We start from the raw sequence: 23,825 nt of genomic DNA, 5'->3' as shown, positions 1-23,825 counted from the left end.
GATAAGGAAAAATGCGAGTTCATGCGCACCTCCATTGAATTCTTCGGTTTTGTGTTCAAGGAGGGAGGGGTATCGCCCGATCCAAGAAAGGTCCAGGACATCAAATCAGCACGACCTCCCGAGTCGGTGTCTGATGTGAGCAGTTTTCTGGGGATGGTGACCTACTGTGGACGTTTCATCCAAAAACTCGCCTCAAGGTCGGAACCACTCCGGGCCCTGACGAAGAAGGAGTCAGCATGGCACTGGGGCCCACTTGAGCAGGCCGCTTTCGAGGACATCAAAGCTGCCCTCACGACGGAAGACACCATGGCATTCTTCGACCCAGCCCTGGAGTCAGAGATCGTTGTTGACGCCAGTCCTTTTGGCCTGGGGGCCGTGCTAACTCAGGTTGATCGCAACGGGGGAGTTCGGCCAGTGGCATATGCCAGCAAGGCACTCTCAGAGACTGAGCAGAGGTACTTCCAGATCGAGCGGGAGGCCCTTGCGGTGCTGTGGGGCTGCAGACATTTTCGACTCTATGTCTTGGGTCGTCCGGTGACAGTGGTAACTGATCACAAGCCGTTGCTTCCAATCCTGGTGGTGTCATCGTCAAAGCCACCGGCAAGGATTGAGAGGTGGATGCTCGCCCTCCTTGAGTATTCTGTCACCTTGGTGTACCGGCCCGGGGCCAACAATGCGGCGGACTACCTGTCCCGCCACCCGGGGGTGTGCGGGGGAGAGGGGCATGATGTCTTTGAAGAAGAGGCTGACAGCCATGTACGGATAGTGGTGGAGGCGGCCACACCAAACGCGATGCCGCTGGCGGAGCTGGAGGCCGCGGCGGCCCAAAACGAATGTTTTCAAGTACTGAGGCACTCGATGCAACACGGCTCCTGGAAGTCCGTCCTCGAGGCTGTGGCCGGGCGGACACATGAGGCCAAAACAACACTTGAGCAGCTGTGGAAAGTGAAGGACGAGTTGTCGTTTTCGGAGTCGGGCCTGCTGCTCCGGGGTGACCGGATTGTCATCCCCCTGTCAAAAGTGAGGGAGGTCATCACGTTGGCACACCATGGACATCAAGGCGCAGCCAAGACCAAGGCGCGACTCCGGTTGAAGGTCTGGTTTCCTGAACTAGAGAAGAGGGTTGATGACTTTGTAGCGGCATGCGTGTGGTGTCAGGCAGCCTCTCCTCTGCAACGGGAGCCAGCAATAGAAGTGATGCCCCAAGGCACCCGGCCTTGGGAGGTCGTCCACGCGGACTTTGGATCGACGTCGGTGGGCACCCACTTCCTGGCAATTGTCGATGAGTACTCTAGATATCCAGAGGTGGAGTTTGTCGAATCCGTGGCGTTAGAGCATGTGGTGGTTGCGGTGGAGAAGATCTTTGCAGCCCACGGGTTTCCCCACACCCTGTGCTCAGACAATGGGGCTCCTTTCCAAAGTGAGCGGTTCTCCGAGCTAATGGAGAGCTGCGGGGTGCAGCACAGGAAGGTGTCACCGCTGTGGCCCCGAGCCAATGGCGATGCGTAGAGACTCATGCAGACTCTTAATAAGACATTCCGGATCGCCCAGGGACAGGGTCAACCCCTACAACGGGCCCTGTACCAATTCCTGCGGGTGTATCAAACCACCCCGCATGCCTCAACTGGAGTGGCTCCTGCAGAAGCGCTGTTCAAGAGATGTCCCCGGGGTCTGCTACCTGAGGTTGGGGAGAAAGAACCGGGAGTGATTGACAACCAGCGGGTTGCAATGGAAAGGCGAGTGAGAATTGACCAAGAAAACCTGCGAAGGGGTCTCCGGCCTCAACGGCTTGAGCCGGGAGACGAAGTTCTAGTTCGCAACCGACACCCCCATGGGAAACTCTCACTCCCCTATGAACCCGAGCCTTTGGATGTTGTGGCTGTCAAGGGATCCATGGTGACGGCCTCGGATGGGCGATCTGCCGTCACCCGGAATGTGAGTTTCTTCAAGAAACTGGGTGATCCCCGGACTGAGACTCTGCCTGAACCTGACCCACCAGAGGACCCCGACGCTGGAGATTTCCGGGACGAGGTCCAAGACTCCCCAATCCGGGGAGCCGCGGCTGAAGGACACCACGGGCCGGAGGTAGGCAGGAGGTACCCCCAGAGGGCTGGGCGAGGGAAACCTGCTTACCTCAGCGAGTATATTCTTGGACACTTAGCGTGTAAACTGTGATGAAGGGATCCGGGTGGTTGACAATAAAGGGGTGTTGGGTGTGCAGTGGTGGTTTATAGTGTAGCTGTGTGTTAAAAGTTATGATCATTAAAAGTGCCGTTGTTGTGGTTCCTCCCGAAAAAGGAGGAGTGTGGCGCTGCCCGTAATGACGGGCTTACGCGGCGGCGTGATGTTGCACGCTGCCGCCGAATGTATAAATAAAGGGGCGTTCCCGGCCGCGAGCAGAGCGACCGGGAAGCCCGAACCGAAAGGCTGTGTGCGTGTGTCCTTTCAGGTGGGGGGGGGCTTACGGGAACGCAGCGGGGGGCTCAGGACCGCCCCCCAACAGTCCGCCCACCAACAATAGCTAATGCATGATGTACTTCTGCCCCCCAGAAAAGGGGGTGGGCAATAGTGGATGGCACCGCTATGCCCCGCACTACTATTTGCAGGGTCTCAAGTAGCTAAGGAGAACCAAGATAGTATTGTTCCTGTGTTAAAAAATATTTCATTTAAACTTCAAGGAACAAGGGGTACAAAATAACGTGCTTTTTTTTTTCTTTTTTTTTTTAACAACGACAGTTTTCTTGGGCGTGATTCGGCCGTTCTGGAATACCACAGCAGTGGAAGCTCCCCTCCTTCCGTGGTGTCTCTGCCAGGTTCGTTCCCGTATTTCAGCGGACTTGCTTACACCCACCCCCTGGACGGCCTAAGGCTTGTCCTTCCACACTGCGGCCTACTCGGGTATCTAGCGATGGGCCCTCCTTCTCCCCTCCCCAGGGGCGGCTGAGCTCGTCTCCGCCCGCTAGTCCTCACCTCTCCCCCGCCTCTTCCTCACACTGGCAGCGGCTTCCCCTTGTTACTGCGCAGCAGCGGCAGCCGTTCTCCCTCGCCAAAGAGAGCGGTCACCGTGCCTTCGGCGCCGGGCCGCTAACCCTGACCTGGCGCCTGGCGCTGTTAACTTCACCCCGGAAGCTGTCCGTTTCTGTTTAGAGTCCCCCCACCTTTCCCTGAACGCGATTTTCAGCTGTTTATACACTTTGACTAGCGAAACAAAACGCTATTATTATATTGGCATTTCCTTTGGAAAAAAGCTATAAAAAAACATCGACAGGAGAAATAGGGATTTTTCATAGTGTTCCTTGGCAGAAGGTAAACTGAAATCGCCGTTTTTTTCCTGTCAGGAATCCTCCTGGGACAAGGTTTACTACAGTTGACGTTGAGAGCTCCGGATTGAGGTAGGTGCATACGGTGCCGCTCACAGCTGACTGAATGTTTCCATTGTTTTGAATCCTTGCCCCTCCTTCTCGTTAACGAATGGTGTTGTTAGTCTAGGCCTTAAAGCGTCGGTTTAGTGCATGGTAGGCTAGTACCGACATGGAAAAGAACATTATGATGAAAAGTCCACGTCATCCAAAAAAAAAAACGGTTGATATTTCTAAACTTGTATTTTAATTTCCCTGTCCGAAAATAAGAATCATTAATCGGTATGTCAGTGGAGAAATATAATGCAATACAGTCTTGCCTGTAATCAGAGTGTCAGAAAACTGGGAAAGTAAAACTATTGCAGATATTTTCAAGTTCCACGAAGAGAGTGATTTGTTTGTTTGTGTTTGGGACGTAACAGTGTTTTGACAAAGGGTTATCATGAAGTATTAAAAATGGGCAGATTCTAGCAGTTTTCCAATGTAAGAAAAAACTTGCCAAAAATGAGTGAGACTTCACCAAGGTATGAGACTTCTACCAAACTTCTCAACTCACACACTTTTGGTGGGTGTCACCCGCCATGGAATCACTTCACTTACCCCCAAGACTCTTACAGAACAATGTACTCTCTCACAACATAAAATTGATATTGTCTGTTTGACCCGCAGGGGCTCGCAAAAGGTTGCGAGCTGTCTTCTTAATGAGACCGCGTGAAGCATACCTGTCAACTCACCCACTTTTGGTGAGTAACACCCTCTGTTGAGTCCGTTCACTCACTCGCCAATCACCTTCAGTCCACAGTTGTCATTGGAGCTCTCACCCACAAAAACAAAATCCTCTCCCCCCCCCAACTCAAAAGGCTGACGGGTATGCTTAAAAGCGTGAGAATGTCACTCAGACGTGCCAACATTCTGAAGCCCCTGAGAGGGAGATTTCAGCACCAAAATCGGGAGAATGCATTTTCCCCAAAGGAATGCATTGGAGATGTTGTTGTAGGTGGGAGAACGTAAAAAATAGCCCTGTTTTTAATAAAAAAAATAGGGAGTCTCCCGCCTAAATTGGGAGGGTTGGCATGTATGCTGTCACTGAATACGTAAGACTGCTAAATGTTTACATTGGCCCCAAAATGAGATGCATGCTCACAGTTAAGCAATATATCATCAAAAATGTGGTCCCAATGAACGGGACTACGCTGTGTCATGAGACTCCGAACAAATCATGGTGAAAACAGTGCTCCATGATCTGAGACTTGAGATCTCAATGATATGGTGCAGCCTAGATTGGACATAATTCATATTCAGTAGGAGAATTCGTTATTTTGAAAATGTATGACACTTATGATCCACAATTGTCTTGTAATGGAAGATGTGTGTGGCTGACATAATTTTATCTATTGTATCCATGTCTGGGGTTGCTTGTGTTTCCGTGCAGAGGGGACCTGGCCTAGCAGTTCGGGCTGGGCTGCTACCATTGTTGGCTGTACCTGACTGATTTGCGTATGACTGGACCCCTTTTGCAATGGCGCAGACGGGCTAAAAAACGATGGTGTGGATGGTTGCCCAGAGTAATGCCAGTGGTTCAGATTCATTCAAAAGCTTCCACCCATCACTTTTGTGGTCACAATTGTAATGTTAATAACCAATCGCCGCTTATTGAGGTTGCACTCAATGCTATGAATGTAACAATGCTATCACTTACAAAACTATTTGAAACGTTCGACCTCAAGATAAACAGTCAATCCGTTCAAATAGAAAGAATTGTCACGTGGATGAATGCATTAGACTTAAAACTTAAAGGCATGGTCTAGTAAAAATTTGTATTGTCCCTACGGGTCGGCCATGGTTTTTTAAGCCTAAGTGGCTCGATTTTAGAAAACTTTCCTATGGACCTTACCTGAGTTTTCGTCCATTAAACGCACGCGAAAACAAGCACCAGGGAGACGCCACTTTCTGATAATCCTATCTTTTCCCCGATCGCCCTGGCTGACCTGCTTTTGCGGTACTAAATCAATTCCCCCACCCCTGAGCCTGACATTTTCAAAACATTCATATTCCCCACCTCTCCCCGTGACGTTACTGTGCTGCGTAGGCAAACGCGCCCAGTCGTCTTCTGCGCGACTCCACACAGAACCCGGAAACTAACACAGATCAACTCACAACACAGCGCGCCACAATTCGGAATATGAAACTGTAGTTTAAAATGAAACAGCAACACGGTACATTTGGTAAAGTACATTTATTTGACATTAAATGTTTAGAGAATATTCAGCAATTGACATATGAACTCCGGAAGCCATTTATTTTCTTTTATCTGTATCCACAATAACTGTTCCGTTTCATCTTGAGTCACGCGCTGTTCCTTTATGGTACACAGGGTGTTCATTTTCGTAAAAAGAATCACTTTGGAAGCACGGTGAACCGCAAGGCTGTTCCATCAACTAGGCACTAGTCCAGCCTAAAGGTTGATATGTTGCTTCTAGCCACTAGTACAGCGTAAGGGCATGTGGGCCCTTGGCGATCGCCCCGTAATATGGTGATCGTGCTCCAGTTGTTGACACGAAGCTGCAGGTGTCTGCTGAAGAATCCATCCGCCGGTGTCTCAAACAGATGGCAGTGGCAGTAAGGGATCAAATACCTGTTATGAAAACAAAAAAATGATAATTAGTCTCGCTAGCCGAACTTCATTAACATTACTCATTTTATTTATTACGGCCGATCAGAAACTATTTGCTTGCAAGGGTAGTTCAATGGAGTATGTTCGTCTCTAAAATCAATGCGAAAAGTAACGAGATAAATCGAGGCCAACACACAATGATAAACGACAGTCTACATGCTTGAGGAATGATATGATATATGATATGGCATTTGTAACGCGCCTATACTCAAGTGTTTCTAGGCGTGACGAGGCAGGTGGGGAACAAGGGCAGACAGACAACGATCCTACTAGGCCAGGTGTCTTTCTGATCGCGCATGGGGATGGGCTGTACAAGGTTAGTTGAATACAAATTAAATAGGGCCAGCTGGTGGCAAGTGCAAGGTAAATGCCGGGAGAAGGGGCTGAAGGATACAGAGACAGTCCCGTAGTGCAGGGAAAAGTGGCTGGGCCAAGGAGCGAGATCGGTGAGACCAGTGGACCTGCATGCCCATGTGCCCACTACAAACAGTTTTACTTGCTTTTCCTAGCTCTTCATTCATTCATTTATTCATGCATCCATTCATTAAATCTTCATTCCGGTATAAAAGCGTGTAAAGATTTACTTACATTATATTTGAAATTTCCATTGTGTCTCTTCGTAATGCAGTCTGTAAAACGGACCGTGCTCTTGACAACGATTTTTCGAATACTGACCTAAAATGAAACTCGGTCTAGTTTCTGAATTTTCTGCCTTATCGTCTCTTACGTTATTGCGCACTCCCTTCAAATGTAGTTCTTTCGGCATGGTCCCTGTCTCAAGGTCAAAAAACAATAGACCCTTATACTTCCAGTGCGACTTGTGGGCCTCATCTGGGTGCTGTCCTTCGCATTCTTTATTTGCAACATCACGTAGTATAGGCATCTGTGAGAACTTGAAGTTTAGAATCCGTCTATGTAGTGCGCCTCAATGTGCAAATGCGAACTGCTTCTCTCCCAAATGCCACGGCCCGCTTGGCTGTCGCGTTCTAAGTGTCCCAATTTTGTCCCCGTTGTCTGCGAGCTTTGCAGCCCAAATTGAGACATTTAATTTTTGGCGGAAGGTCAGGGAAAGTATAAAGTACCACAGGAGTTGAGTTAAAAGTGAGATTTATTGTTTGTTTTATCATTTGCAATACGCAAGCCTCCCCTCCGTTAACAGTGTGCAGCATTTACATTTACATGAGATGAGACATGAGAAAAATATATACATACACATATGTGAGGTGAATAGAGAGAATTCAAAGATGACACCCAGCTTGTTCGCCACCCATGATGGTGAAGGTAGGGATTAGGTTTACAGGTACACTGTACAATAACATTTATTTACAAAAAGACAATCGTATTGCAATTATTTAAACCGGGATTTGTACTTCACAATCAGCTGTGCATCGGGTGGGCATGGCACAGTCGCAATGTTCGGTGGCAATGGATCACTGCTCTGCACAGAAACGTCCAAAACTCCATATCTGTGCTTCTCTAACACAGCAACAATAAGGCCTTTCACAAAGTCGAACTGCATTTCATCATAGACTGGTTTGATCACCCATTGCTTACTTCGTTTTGAAAACACCTTAGTGTAGCGAGGCATCCTTACTTTACCCCTAGTCCTAGATTGTTCATGCCCGACATTGCTGTTATGGGGCAAGACTGCTAGTAGAGTGCGATGTTTCATGCCCCGAAAGCTAAAATGCAAGCGCTTTGGCCTGTACTTTAGGCACATATTGTGGAACACCTCCAAATCTCCTGTGTGACAGAATTCTGTCAGTCCTCTCAAATCTCTTGATAGAGTTTTGTCGAAAACAATCTTCTCAATGGCTTTGCGTGTCGGTGAAGATGGAATCAACCACTTCTTCTTCCGTGCCTCCTCTGGGGACAAAGGGCCATGTTCACATTGGTGGAAATGTTCATTTGCTGTCCCGCGGTGAATGTTGGTACAGTGGTGCATCAGTGACCGCCGTTTTTCAAGTAGTATTTCCACTGACCCCTCACAAGTTTTTGAGCTCCACCAAAGATGGTTGGTGATAGAATGTGACCACTGCAAAATACTTTCAAAACCTTTTTTTTCCATGCAGCCGAGATTTTCTTATTGATTGATTTAGCAAGATGCCATACGTCAAATTGATGTTTAATATGTGGGAACTGCTCTCTCATTGTCTTGGCAATTGAAACGTGTCTATCCGTGGCTATGAGGTCGATGTGCATTCCCCTCGATTGTAGATATTCCACTGATTTTATAAAACCTAGTTTCTCCATGGCCACTGAGGATGTACATTGTGTTACCTGCACGACCACCGAACTCACAATTTTCTTACTATCCATGTCCTGAAAGTGGTAGTTGCAGTACTTGGCAGAAAATCCAGGGCTGTCGCACTGTTCATCGCCGGCTAGCCTGAATCGTTTGCCTTCGAATGTACTTGCTAGAGACAATTGTTCAATTTTCCAAACATCACTAATGGCCGTAAACAGATAATCACGTTGGTATGTGTAGTACAGCGCCACAAACTGAAAGAAAGCCTCTAACTTTCTAAAAGTGATGCAGCTGCACACAGTAGATTGCCTGCTGGCAGTTTCCCCAGCATTGGTTGTGCAGACCATGAGAACCTATGATTTAATCTACAGGCGGCATTTATTTTGACGTTACTGCCTTTTATTTGACGAGTCACATTAATCAATGGCTTCCCACATACTTTCCCTCTAATGGAATGCACACATTTCATCATACTTATAATTTCCATCAAACAACTGTCGAATACAATGTATTTGCTCTCTTTCATTAGACTGTCATCCTGCGTCAACGTTGTTTCGGCCTTTGACGTTGTGGAGATTTCAACACATTGGAAAGTAATATCGCTGATATCAAGTTCTGATGCGTCTATGGATGCTGCGGCTGGTTCATTCACTGTCATTTCAACATCTATTACTTCAACATTGATGGGAGAACACAACAATGTCGACAGGTTTTTTGGTGGCAAATTTTTGGCGGGTGTAGATTGTGTAAATTGATCTGCAACTACTTCAGAGCTATCTTCAATACATTCAATAACATCTTCTTGTGATGGTGTGGTCGCACTGTAGCTATGGTCCAATGCAACTTTGCTGTAGTCTCCAAACACAATTAATTCATGTTCTGGCCATTGGACATGAGCATCTCGAGCCTGAACACGCCTCGCTTCAATTAATAGTTCCTCCATAGTGTACACGGTCTGGCAAGCCACATCTCTCATTCGCTTCACTGTCTGTGTGTGTAAAGTTCTGACACCCACGGGTAACTGGAAGTGAGATTGGAAAAGGGATGTTCAGTTTAAACACAAGATGGAGTGTAGTAGAATTGACTGGAAAAAAACATAAAATAGTCCCCAGCACAAACATTTTTTTAAAGTTATGAACTGTTTGTAACTAACCTTTTTTTGTTTTTTTTTCTTTGCAACTTTTTTGACTCGACCTTCAACATCTGCACGCTATAGCTCCGATTCCTTTCTGCATGTCCTCCCTTCCTCTTGCGCTGCAACGACTATATTTTCTGTATCCGCATAGACAGCACGGAATGAGGCTCCATCGTCTCCCTGAAACATAGTACTTTCATTACTATGTATCAAAATATTGTTAGCATAAAACACACGTGAGGACGAACACACAGGTACATCTCAATAGCCAAATATGATTTAAACATTGTGTGCAACAATCAAACGACAAGTATTCGACCAGTGATGATCTATTTCGATGGAACTGTCAGTATCCATACCTCTGGCTCTGCATGGACTGCCATGAATGGTTGTATTGGAGAGGAGGCATCCGCATCTCCCTGAAACACAGTACTTGCATTAGTATGCTTTTCAATATTGGAAACACAACACACACTTGGGGTCGACGGCACAGGTACATATAAAGAGATAACCGCCAATGATGCATTGTCCAAAAGAATCAAGGAACATCCAAATATGATCACATTTCATCGACTTATTTCAACAATTCCTTTACATCTGCATCATCTAAATGAGATGTTGTGATTGTGGTGGAAGCTCCGTCGTCTCCCTGAAACACAGTACTTGCGTTAATAGGGAAGAAAGTATAGCAAATGGAATCACGTTATATGATCACGCATGATGGAGCTGTCATTATCCAAACCTCGTGCTGCTGAAGAATATCTATGGATGTTGCAAATGTAGTGCGCACTTCCGAAAGCTGTTGCGCCGATTCGTATACTTGAATGTCAGGCTCTGCATCAAGTGCAGGGGTTGACGCTCCATCAACTGCCTGAAACATATAACTTGCATTAGTGAGGTTTACAATTGTGAAAACATAACACACACCTGGGGTCGACAGCACAGGTACATATCAACGGCTAACCACGAATGAAACATTGTGTAGAACAATCAAACAACAAGAATTCCAGCTCTGATGATGATGCTCGATGGAGCTGTCAGTATCCATACCTCCTGATGTTGAAAAACATCTAGAAATGTTGTAGATGTGGCGGACGCTTCAGCATCTCCCTGAAAGACAGTACTTGCATTAGTATGGATAACACTAATTATAACTGAAAACAAACACCAGTGGACGATAACTAAGGTGTATATCAATTGGAAAGCAGTAACCAAACATTCGGTAAAATAATTACACAATAGAATAAAACTATTACTTGACATGCATAAAACAAGTATGTAGCGGATTAGCCTAGTAAGATTACCTGATACGCGCTAGAAGTGGTTGATAACTGCGACCACGTCAAGGATGTAGAATGTTCTTACTTCAGATTAAAGGGATAGTCAAGAAGTTGTAAAGGTCAATTAATGACTGATAATGAAATGCCAATATTAAAAATAGTCATGTAAGCCGACAGAATACTTGAAAAATGGTCAATACAGCACAGTTCCCTGTCCCCATATATATATACATTGCGTTTGTGGGTTATGAAATCGAAAAAGAATATATTGAGAAATGTCATTATTCAAAAAACTATACACTCATATCAATATCGAAATTATTACAAGGGATAGAACGCCTACAATATCAATTAATCCATTTGGCTACACACTACCGCAAGGCCGAAAGCTAAATCCGGACACTTGACTCACCGGTGGCGAAATGTGGACGAATAGAGTGGGAATAGCGTTTTCGCACAATTTCCGTGTCGTTCGCCGTTTATTCTTCTTTGTTACCCAAGAAGTTGTGTACATGTCAAAGGAAAAGTGCCGGCTGCAGATGCAGTATCGATCACCCCTCTTGTCCTCTAAGACTTGTTGGACTCTACTTTTCAGCTCATCCAGTGGATATCCGCAATGTCTGACCCATTCTCTTATTCGATCAACAGTTTTCGGGAATACATGCATTGTAGTTCCTTCAGATTTCGCATGGGTCTTCGAAGGGCAACAGCTAATCGAACAGGCAGGCATTGTTGATAAATCTGAAAAGTAAATATCGACATAATTATACAATCTTCAAGAATAAAGATTTGATACAAAAGTAAATGAATCATACAATGATCAATGCAAGGTTTGTTTTGGTCACAGGAACTATACCAGTTATGTGCTGCTTAGTATTTGCATAAGTTGCAGAAATGTATAATTGATGTGACGGAAACCTGAACATGTGACTCGTCCCTTGGATGTTCTGTCTTGCACGAGAAGGAAACATGCTTACATTATAGACGGACCCCCGAAGGATGCAATTCAATGACAATAGACACAGATGAAAATAAATAGATCTATTGATAGCCTAGCAATGGAAACTCAAGTCAATACCAATGAGACCAATGAACATAGCACTATTGTGTACTCTACTCGAAAATAGATAGAAATTTAAAAATCTGCGAAACATGACCAGGATACATGGCCTTACCTTGACCAACAAACAGCTGGATTCAGCAAGCAGAGCAGTATGTTGCGGGAGAATAGGTGGATGGCCACAGGTAGTGCACTGATGGGTATGCTCGAAGCGGTCACAGAAGTTCACGGATAGCACGATGACGAGCAGATTAGCATACATCTCAGTGGTTCCCAGGTAACACGTTCAGGAGTTGACTTGCAAAGCACAAAGATGTTCTCATGAGACATATCGAGTGGTTTTTAAAGTATTAGAAACTGGGGTGTGTTTGTGAATGAATGACGTATGTATGCCGTGGTATTAGGGGGGCGGCCTGCTTGAAGGGGAGGCCTGCCTGGAGAAACGGGGTCTGAGGAGGCCATGTGACCGATGGCCCCTTGGCGTGGGACACCTTTTGAAGTGTACATGTAGTTTGGCACCTTGGCCGTTTGCGCCCGTCACAGCCCCTCATGCCAGCGCGCATCCACCGGCGCGAACCGCCTTTGATACAGGGGGGTGGGATGGATGGCCCTGGGGCGTGCAGATAAGGCACAGGAAGACTGCTGAATGGAGACACACTTATGTGAATTGCAGGGGGGCGGCCTGCCTCAGGGGAGGCCTGCCTGGAGACACGGGGTCTGAGGAGGCCATGTGAACAATGGCCCCTTGGCGTGGGACACCTTTTGAAGTGTACATGTAGTTTGGCACCTTGGCCGTTTGCGCCCGTCACAGCCCCCCATGCCAGCGCGCATCCACCGGCGCGAACCGCCTTTGATACAGGGGGGTGGGATGGATGGCCCTGGGGCATGCAGATAAGGCACAGGAAGACTGCTGAATGGAGACACACTTATGTGGATTGCAGGGGGGCGGCCTGCCTCAGGGGAGGCCTGCCTGGAGACACGGGGTCTGAGGAGGCCATGTGAACAATGGCCCCTTGGCGTGGGACACCTTTTTGAAGTGTACATGTAGTTTGGCACCTTGGCCTTTGGCGCCCCTGACAGCCCCCCCATGCCAGCGCGCATCCACCGGCGCGAACCGCCTTTATATCAATATACAGTATATCGCCTTTATATCAATGATAGTATATCGTTGCTTATCAATAACAAATGCCACATACCGGAGATTCTTGTGAGCACAGACCCACACTTCAACCGGTGTATTATAGTGGTCAAGACTGTATAATCCAATGGTAAATGTTAGTATGGATATATGTGTGACTTTTATAGAGACATAACCTACTGAAAGACTTTGAACAAGTGTGTTTTAGTGCATGCATTATCAATAATATGTTATGTTAGCTTAGATAGATAGTGACCACCCTGCTTCACAGCAACCAGACCTTCACCCATTCGGAGCACAGATGTCTGACGTCCATCCTTGAATGGAGACACACTTCATTAATTTAAAAAATCGAGACAAACGTTGTTACAAAATAAAACACCACATATATTTTATCTTATTTTCATGACACAAAAATACAAGACTTCAAAGATTATACAGGTCAGGTTGCAGCACAGCGAGAGAAAATCCCCTGTACTGACCGCTGTCACTCGGGAACGTTTCTCTAATGGCACGAACGGCACAGGCGGGTATCACTCTTCGAACGCGGTGTCCAAGCCTCCCGTGAAGCCACCATGTAAAGGAACAATAGGCCACCAGCCTGTACCACCTGTGAAAAGGAATGAAACAAACTGTTTTTAAATGACCAAGATAAGTTTAATAAACGTTTGTTGTCAATGACAATTCTTGTAACTAATGGCATTTTACACGGACAAATGCTATCTAGACAATGCACACTATTCAACGACTTACATGCATTACAATGATATGTAGATGTAATTTTGGATATAGTAGAAGACCATGAAATAGGAGTGGCATGACAAGCAGAGTATACTTACTCGTTACTTGGATTACGAGGACGAACAGTTGCTCGAAGTTCGTGTATAAGCACCATCATTATTCTCATCACGGCCAGTGTGAGGCAGGCTGCCCTGAAGTCTGTCAGCTCGGTGATGCATTGCGGTCGTGGCTCGCCTTCCGAAATGTAGGCCAGGCATCCCGAGTTTTCTCGGCAGCAGCAGTTCTCGTCCTCAGTTGGCATTAGCTCGCACCGATTGCATGTGCACCAGGTGGAGACGCCGTCCATTCGACTAGGCCCAGGCTCTTCATCTGTTCATTCGTCCTGCCAACTGCGGTCCGAATCCCCATCGTTTTCGCGTGCTTCCCTTTCCAGTAGTTCCTCCTCGGTATACTCGGGCTCGTACATGTAGGGCATTATTGTAGCCAATGTGTGTTAAACAAACTAAAATAATTTATAGCGGTGGTACTGGTATCTGTTCACACGGGCTACAAGCGGCGAAGGTAGCTGACCAGAGCACTGAAACGAGTCACAGAATACTCAAAGTAACACAGAGAGAGGAATGGAATCGAAAATCGGCTGCTGTGTGTTGTGAAAAGGTCTGTTAACACTTATTGAGGAGAGAGGCGTCCTGCCATTTCCATGGCGACACGTCATTAGCTGAAGCGCAGCGAATGTTGACACGAGACGTGCTTTGGCGTTGGGAAATGGGCGGTACGAGTCTGCTGATGACAGGCTCAGGGGCGGGGGAATTGATTTAGTGCCGCAAAAGCAGGTCAGCCAGGGCGATCGGGGAAAAGATAGGATTATCAGAAAATGGCGGCTCCCTGGTGCTTGTTTTCGCGTGTGTTTAATGGACGAAAACTCGGGTAAGGTCCATAGGAAAGTTTTCTAAAATCGAGCCACTTAGGCTTAAAAAAACATGGCCGACCCATAGGGACAATAAAATTTTTTACTAGACCGTGCCTTTAATGAGCATCCCAAGAAAGTACGAAAGGATGCACAGAAAGATTGCATCATAGAGAACTTTCATACGAACGGAAATGAAGTACTGATGCATGCCATCCCACCTTCAGCTGATTTAGCACCGATGCAAACTGAATGTATGATCACAGGGGTCATAGAAGGTGCGGCAGTGTTGTTTGTTCCTGGGTGTTGTGAGCAAGAAAACCCCTTAAATACTTTCAACATGTTTAATGCCAAAAACACTCACGTTAATAAAACCATTGACCCAAAGATGATGGGGGAGAAGTCAATAAAAGAATTACCAACTAAAGTAAGTAGTAAAAAACAAACTCTAAGACAACTAAACATGGGTGGGATACGCAGTTTAAGTGGTCAGAAGAAAAGCTTGGATCGTTATAGAATAAATGCTAAGCAGATAAGCAAAATAGTAACAATCAAGAGAAATACGAAAGTAAAGACCCACGAACCTCTCGATGACTTCTGCTACAGTTGTGGCAGGAGTAGAGGCAGGAAAGGCAGATAAAACTTCAAATAAACTTGCTCTCTCATTGATTCCTAATGGTAAGAATGAAGTGAATGTTACACCAAAATCAACACCTATAGTGAATAACAAACCATCTATTGGTGAAACAAATGCAAGTGTTGACATGATACCCCAGATACAGTCTATGATAAAAGCTTCATTTGAAGACTTTGTGAAACAACAGAAAATGGCCAATGGTAAGAATGAAGCGAATGTCACGCCAAAACTAGCACCAACAGTGAATCATAAACCTTCTACTAGTGAAACAAATGCAAGTGGGGATGTGTTACCTCAGATACAGTCGATGATAATAGCTTTGTTTGAAGATTTTGTGAAACAGAGAATTGCCGTAGGGGAAAAGGGAAGTGAGCAAAGGTTTGGAAGTGCTAATATGGCCCTTTCGAACAGTGAGAAGCCTGAGGCTATGAGCCATTCAGAATTTATACAAAAAACAAGACGCCTCTATGCCGCAATGGGTATAGAAAAATCAACACAAGAACTTAAAAGACTACAGTCCATGTTATATACTAAAATGTCGAGAAGCCCCCTTCCCAATGTATGACTTAAATCATACATCTATTCTGGCCATATTTAAAGACATAGAAAACCAAAATCATCACAGGGGAATATATATATAGACGATAACATCAATCATGAGAGATCATAACTAGACCATCAGCCACAGATAGGACAAGTCACGTTAGCAAGTTGGAATACACATGGCTATACTCACCTTCTTGGAACAAGTGCAAAAGAAATAGCAGAGTTTAACATAATCGCCCTTCAAGGAACATGGCTAGTTGAACAGCCCGTATGGAATGGCCATGAGTTATTATTGTCAGCAGCCTATCCAACAATAAAGGTTGTCCCTCTTCAGGACTTCTGGTAGATGTGAATACAAGTGAAGGGTTTGAAATCTTCGCATGGGCTAATCCAAGTATCTACTTGCTTTTGGTAAAAATTAAATATAGAGGTGGTACGATAGCATTGTTAAATATGTATAGAAATCCGTTAGCCATGTCTGATGAGAAGTTTTTCCGAGATTTGGGGCAATTGCTTGACTTGATATTGCTGAATTCAGAAATTACGAATACGGTATTAGTTGGGGATCTAAATTAACCATTCAAAGATGGCTGAGCCTCATAACAAATCGCCAATTTTACATGCTTAATGGTGCATTCAAATCCGATGTTCCACCAAAAAGTACATGGAAACAAGGTAAAAGTGAATCCATCATAGATTATATCTTTATGGATAAATATACATTTGGCAGAACATCGGATTTTGAAGTAATGACTCAGGAAAATAGTGACCATGAACTTCTTACAACTAAGTGGTCATTCAATTTATGTGATGGAAAAGCTCATGACAAGAAGCGACTTTCATTCAGGCTGAACATTAATAACGCTAAAACACGGTTTAGGTGGGATGAAGGGAAGCTTACGTCCCTATACAACAGACTTGAAAACCCCTCTTGCCTATGGATGAAAGAACAATATACCTCATATGTACAAGTATATAAACTACGGGATGGATCACTTAAACATCACCATTAGAAACCAAAACATTCATTTGACCCAGAGATTCAAAAGCAAAAAATGTTGCTCAGAAAGTAAAAGAAAATCGCCATGAGCCTTCCAAATTTAACTCGAGCACTAGTATTAAAAAAACAGAAGTGCAAGTACACAAATTGGATACGTTCACATAGAGCCACATTATATCAGAATGATGGCGAATCTATGATACAAGCCATACAATCTAAGAATAGCTCTGAGATCTGGTCTGATGAATGTTGCAACACATGCCAGACAACTTACTGTGCAAATTAACGGAGTTCCCCAACATCAGTGGATACTACATTTTACACAACTATATGAAGCTCCATTACATGATAACCTAGAAACAGTAAATACCTTCTATGGCTTTGAAGAACTAGTGATAGCAGAAGAGGTTATTTACCATTTCATCATGAAATCAAGTAGATCTAGGGCACCTTGCCCAGATGGGTTAAGTAACCACATGCTAAAAGAACAACCTTGGCATTAGGCGAGAATACTTCATAGCATTTTTTCAAAGGTCGTGAGAACAAATACCGTTCCTGGATCATGGCGAAATGATGTGGTGGTTCCAATCTTCAAAAAGGGCGATCGGTCTTGTCCTATGAATTATAGGCCGATCGCACTTCTTGACGTCTCAGGGAAAACTTTCTCCAGATTTGTCCTGAGGGACTTCAATGCATGGAGTATAAAATAGCGTAATCCTGGATTCGTACTAGGGATGGGCACGACAGTGAACCTATTTACCATTAAGGCAATCCTAACCCATCATGAGAGCATTAATCAACCCATCTATCTTATATTTGTAGATTTGAAGGCTGCCTTCGACTCGATATCAAGAAAACTACTGTTTCATAAACTGGTAAGCCCAGGCTGTCCGCCCTACTTGATAAACTGCATTAAGGCGTTACATACGAACACAAAATGCAGGTGAAACTTGACTTTGAGGGTAATCTGACATTCGAGATTGAAACACGAAGAGGGCTGAGGCAGGGATGTGTCCTTGCGTCGACGCTTTTCAATTTCTTTATTGCGGATGCACAAAAAACATTTGAAGAAGTGATATCGGATGCCCCAAAAAAGGGAGGTAAACCCATCCCCGCCATGTTTTACGCAGATGATTTAGTTCTGATGTCAAAGACACCACAGGGCCTCCAACGGTTATTGGATGAACTGGATGAGTATGTAAAGAAGAACTATCTAACCATTAACTTCGAAAAAATGAAAGTAATGGTTTGTTTTAGAAAGTTTCAGGTGAAAAAACGCAGGTGGAAACTGCACCAAGCAACATTAGACCAAATATCTGAATATGTATATTTGGGTATAACACTGGGAGATGGAGATGATGAACAAGTATCCTGTCTCGCTTGGACTATGGTAACGCGTTAATGCTTGGCGCTAGCAATAAGTGCCTGAAACAATGCCAGATTATTCAGAATAATGCTGTCAGGTCCATCACTAACAAATCTAAGCGAGAACACATCACCAAGGACAGAAATGATCTCCATTGGTTGGCAGTGAAGGAACAGATCCTGTTTAAATCACTAACCCTAACCCACCGATGTCTCTACGGCACGGCACCAGCATATCTTAAGAAAAAGTTCAGGTGGTATGAGCCAAGTCGTAGCTTGAGGTCCGCCAATCAAGGACTGATCAATCCTAGCCTTCCAGGCAAAGCCTCTGGTCTCGGTCGAGCTTTTCCGAGTTTGGCAACTTCCCACTGGAACAAACTGCCTTGCAGCCTTAGACTGGAAATCAACACCCAACTCTTTAGAAGGCATCTGAAGACCTTTCTCTTCAAATAACTAGGCAATTTCTACACCGAATCATGTTGCCATCTTTCTGCCCCCCTCTCTTTACTTTCTTTTGTGTCGTCCTGTTAATCTTCGTCCTCGTGTCTTTTTCGCTCCCTGATGCTTGCGAGCTACGGCGCGTTACAAATAAATAAATAAAATAAATAAATAAAATATAACGGATGTCTCGAAAGAAAACTTGAGACGTCAATGTCACAAGCAAGACTTATCCAAAACAAGTATGGGAAGTTTTCCATTAGTTCCACCATAAAATTCTATCAACAAAAGACAACACCTATACTTTTATATGGAGCTGAAACGAAAAAGGGTATAACAGAGACTACATGGAGTAGATTAGAAGACACATTTTGGAGGGGATTACTGAAACTATGAAATTGTACTCCAGGTCCAATGATAAGACATGAATTGGGACTAATCTCTTTGAATGCAAGTTATCTGTAGAATGTAATGTCCTTGTACCGAAAATGCCATTTAGCAGAAAACTCGTGTAATTGGGTTATTGTCGAAACATATGTGTCAAGTGGATGATATGTTTGTGATTGGATGGAGAAGGAAAGTCAAACAAATTTTAGAAAACACAGATGTATCAATTGCTAATTCAAGATCCTACAAAAGCCAAAACGAAACTATTCCAGCATGACTGGATACGCACACACGAAAAATGTATGAGTTATAAAGATTTTGCGACACAGCCATTTTCTCCTAAAAAGTTTGGGGACATAGCACTTTACCTGAAAAAAATCCCCCTCCAACCAACACCGACAGAAATTCATGCGCCTAACATTTAATCTATGGTGGACACGTGATGTATTGGCGAAACGTAAATTGATAAATGTTGAAAACAATGTTGTCGTTTTTGCAACAAGGATAACAAGGAAACATTGAAACATTAGTTGAATGTGAGGCCTTGAGTTTGCTACGCATAATTCTCACAAAGTCATTATTCAAAGAATACAGAGAGCTCTCAGCAGATATGTGTGGGAATACATTTTTAGTGGTCAAATAAGCTTGCATAGATATGGTGCTATACATTTTTTGAATATCTTAGACCTGGAAGTGATGCATTGAATCTAGAGAATCATATAAGTCAGCTAACTATCATGACAAAAGGCCAAATTAGACCAAATAAAATGATTCAGAAGTAAAGAGAGTTCTACAAATATAAATAAGAATTAATTTTGATATTGTGACCTATAATTGTTGATTTCAAACAAGTGATTGCTGAGTTGGTTTGAACAGTTTCTAATTTGTTGGGACAGACCCATAAGTGATCATTTTACTTTTTGTATATTCTAGCCATTTATCTTAATCATTTTACTGACTCAACTGCATTACTTGATTTGCTGTGAGATTTTGAATATGTATTTTGTTTTTGTTTTTTCTTGACTTCTGTTATCCTTTACTCTTTCTTCCTTGTAAATATGAAATGTTGTTCTATTTAATTTAAGATTGTAAAATTGGCCTTTGTCAGCTATGATCAATCAATAAAATAAAAAAATAAAAATGGGTGACCAAATAGGTAGGTGACATATACCCGTGTTCCAGAGGGGATGTTGATGCTGCTGACAAATAAGTCATTTGTTGCAGCCTAATGAAACCTCTATTTTTTTTTTTGTTTGTGTTACAATTTTTACAAAAGGACATCCCCTTGATTGCGAGTTTAGAAAAAGTAAATCTTCCTCCGTTTTCTTTTTCCTTTCTTTCTTTAAAATGCTCAGGTTTTAGTCGTTCCATGTGGAATTTCCTTCCAAATCCAAGCTTTGGGGGAACTTGGCTATTGCCACGGTTAATGTTGTTGAATCTCCACTCATTAACTTATTCCACCAGTCGTCTTCACTTGTCAAATTTGAGAGCCCGTGTGGGCGCAGGTAGATTGTTCTTAATTTGTCCACACCCGGGCAGTAAAGAAGTAGGTGTCGTACTGTTTCGTGCTCCAAATTGTTACAATACCGACAGTTGGGGTCTTCGGATTGTTTTCTCTGGAATAGAACTTCTTTCGTCTTCAAGACGTTCAGGCGTGCTCTTAAAAAAGTTGTACGTAACCGTTTGTCTGGAAACTTTTTTAGGTAGTTTCTTACCTCATCTATCCTCTGTGTGTTGGTGGTATGATGAGTCTGAGGTGTGTACTCTTCAGCTGTTTCCAACGTGTCAATCCAATCTTGAATTTTTAATTTTTCTTTGATTTTTCCGGGAATACGTTCTATGTCCCATTGAGAGCATTCGATTTTTTTCTATTCCAGTAATTTATTATACCAGGTCGTCATCATTGGGTTTTTTTTTGCTCTTCATTTCACCGTGGATAATATCCAAGACTTTCGGCCGGGGACTTCTTAGAATTTTTCCCAAGAATAAAATACTGTTTCTCTCAACTACAGATTTTACTGATTGGAGGCTCCGTTCTCGTCGGATGACTGCTATGGGAGTAGAGTTTGGAAGTCATAGTACTTTACGCCAAAAGATCCCTTCCAGTTTGTTGATGGAAGATGTGGCATTGCCTCCGCCCCATAAGTTGTAGCCGGTACTGTTTTTGCTTTGAAAAAGTTGATTAGTGGAAGGATTGTGAATTTACCATATTTTCTTTCCAGGGTCAAGGCCTGTGCTGCCAATGTCTTAGTCTTGATGAGTAGGTGTTCTTGCATCGTTATTTCTATTCGACTTCGACAGATTTTTACTCCCAGGTAGGTAAAACTTTTTACTATATCCAGTTTCTCTGAATTTGCAAACCATTGAAATCTTTTAGTTAGTTTTGACGATTTTTCCAGAATCAAGATTTTGGTTTTTGTTGTATTCAATTCCAAATCATTTTTCTTTAGATCTATTGAAAGACTGTCTATTTGCCGCTGAAGACCGATAGCTGTTTGGTCCAGCAATAAGATGTCATCCGCGTAAAGCAGTCGTGTTACTTTCGACTCGCCGATTCTAGGTGGAAATGATCGGGTGTCGTTTTCTTCTTCCACTATGTCAGCCATATATGCCTTGTACAATGCTGGCGCCAGGGGGCAGCCCTGCTTAACCTCTCTGGCTGTTTTTATTGATTTTGACAGGAGGCCGGTATCATTGAGGCGTACTCTGATTGAGGTCTTAATGTACAAGGCTTTGATTGGGTCTAGAATTGATGATGGGCATTTCTGTTTTTCTAGTTTTCTCCATAGTTTTTCCCTGTTTCCCTGTTTAGGCGGTCAAATGCCTGAACCAAATCAATTGTTGCTATATAAATTGTTGGATGACCCTCGGAAACTTTAGACTTTAGGATACTGAGCATCATGATGTTAACCGCAGTGCCAAGGCCCTTTTCAAAACCCGATTGTAGTGGGTCGGCTGTTTTAGCCTCTTTCTGCAATACCATTCCTCCAATACCAAAGAGCCAAAAAATTTTCCCAGCACATCCAATCGTGCTATCGGCCTGTAATTTTTTGGGTTGTCTCTCAAGCCCTTCTTGCTGTTTTCCAGGTTGCAGGAACAGATCTCGTGGCCCTGCATCTTGCGAAAATTCTGTTATTAGTGGTGCCCAGATTTCTGGTTCCTGTTTAAGACCGATGTTTGAGATTCCATCTGGGCCTGGGGCCCGGGAGTTATTTAGCTTTTTTATCTTTTCCACAATGGTCTGATTGGAGTGCACGCTCCATTAGCTTGTACCTCCGTTGTCTATTGGGTTTGTTTTTGGTGTAGTTTCCTTGAATATATTAGTGAAGTGCTCCATCCATTTGTCTTCAGGAACACTATTGGTGATAGTCTTTTCTGTGACTGACGATTTGGTCTTTATTATCGTCCAGAAATCTTTAGAGTCCCTTTTGCAAACTGTTCTTAGCATGGTCTCGGCATCTTCGCGATGTAGTTTCCAACGTATGGACTGAATCCATGACTTGTAGTTTTTTTTCTGTTGGATTACTAGGTCAAGGTTTTCTTGCATTGGATTTGTTTGAGCCCTCCTTATGATTTTTCTGAGGTTGGATTTCTTTAGCCTCACTTCTTCATTTTGTATATGCAAATTTGTTTTTTCCTGTCTTCTTTTCGTGGATGTGAATACGGTATGAGAAGTGGGCAATAATCCACCTTATCTGTGATGTTATTGGTGGTGTGTAGGCTATTTTCATTTTTGTAAGTTGCTGTGATTGAAATTAGGTCTTGTGTTGTTAACTGTAGCCGGTTTCCTTGAGTATTGATTTCTATTTTTTGTGACATTTTCACCGGCAGGTCTTTAGTTGCGTGCCATGTTGCTGTTAGTAAGTTGTGATCACTCCTGATTGTTTTTACTACCTCAAAACTCATGATTAGTATATATAGACCCTTGGAGGCGAAGATATGATCGATTGTGCTTGTGTGTCCTTCGCTTTCCCATGTCGGAATCCTGGGTCTTGCTGTTTCTAAAAATTTGAGGTTATACAAGTCATGTGATTCCATCAATTCAGACCATGCAAGACCTCTTTTAGCTGATTGCGAACTACAGTTGGTTTTATTTCGGACTGTGTTTGTTTCCTCTTCTGGAGCTAAACAGGTGGCATTCAAATTGCCACATATCATGATGTGGTCCATATTGTAAACTGTCGTTGCTACAGTTAATATTTCTTCTATATCATTAAGGAAATCAGTTTTTAATTGCAGCCGGATTCCAGTAGATATTCAACTGGAGAATAAGATCTTTTCTTCCTTCCGTCTGCGATTTTCCATCTTTCTCCCAGTCTAATAATGTCGCTTGAATTGCCAAAGATGATACCAATTTATGGGCTATTCTCAAACTTCCTCCTGTGCGGACGGCTGTTATGAGGCCTGATGTAGGGCGACCCTTTTCCCCTTTTTCTGCTGGAAATAGTAAGGCCTCAAAGCCGTCCATGCTCAGTGGTTTCAATAGCCAAGTCTCTTGCAGACTTAACAGGTCGAATCGCCCAAGCTTAATTTCCCCTTGTTGTGTGAGGTGAGTATGCCCTCTGGTGTTCCATGATCCAATGGTAATGATTTGCTCCGTGGTCTGTGCCGTAGTTTCAAGGTCACTGACACAGTATATGGATTTCTATGTTCTAGTGTAACGGGACAGTACCGAGGGGATCCACGCCCATGATTCTTTTTCGATCGTTTCCGATTGATCTTTGGTCAGAGATTTGTCTCTCACCGAGCGTCTCTCTTTCCCTCCAGTGGTCTGCAAGTGGATGCAACCCTTTGGTTTCCTGCTTGGCGTATTTTCTGCCTGCCTGTCCTCATTTTTCCGCTGTGCTTTATGAGGTGGATTTTCTCTCTGCTTTGTTCTTTCGATGTCGTTAGGAGTCTGCCTTGAGTTA

The 23,825-nt window shown here is 43.9% G+C and overlaps 1 protein-coding gene and 1 long non-coding RNA gene across 4 annotated transcripts in view; one reads left to right on the top strand and one right to left on the bottom strand.

Moving 5' to 3' along the window:
* The window catches only part of LOC138575669 (uncharacterized), a 145,168-nt gene extending 142,099 nt beyond the window's left edge, over nt 1-3,069 (bottom strand). The window contains exon 1 of the long non-coding RNA XR_011303952.1: nt 2,971-3,069. This is a non-coding gene — a long non-coding RNA (uncharacterized lncRNA). The remainder of the gene's footprint in view (nt 1-2,970) is intronic.
* Nucleotides 3,028-23,825, top strand: part of LOC138575633 (AN1-type zinc finger protein 5-like) — a 327,567-nt gene continuing 306,769 nt past the window's right edge. For 2 of the 3 annotated variants that reach the window (XM_069649499.1, XM_069649500.1), the window contains exon 1: nt 3,028-3,392. The gene's annotated coding sequence lies outside the window, so the exon portion shown is untranslated. The remainder of the gene's footprint in view (nt 3,393-23,825) is intronic. The other variant, XM_069649498.1, reaches the window with a different exon arrangement.

The sequence above is a fragment of the Ambystoma mexicanum genome, chromosome 1p, assembly GCF_040938575.1.
Source record: "Ambystoma mexicanum isolate Mex_15411 chromosome 1p, UKY_AmexF1_1, whole genome shotgun sequence".
Classification (NCBI taxonomy): Eukaryota; Metazoa; Chordata; class Amphibia; order Caudata; family Ambystomatidae; genus Ambystoma; species Ambystoma mexicanum.
The sequence above is the reverse complement of the archived record's forward strand: the minus strand, read 5'-3'. Positions and strand labels throughout refer to the sequence as shown.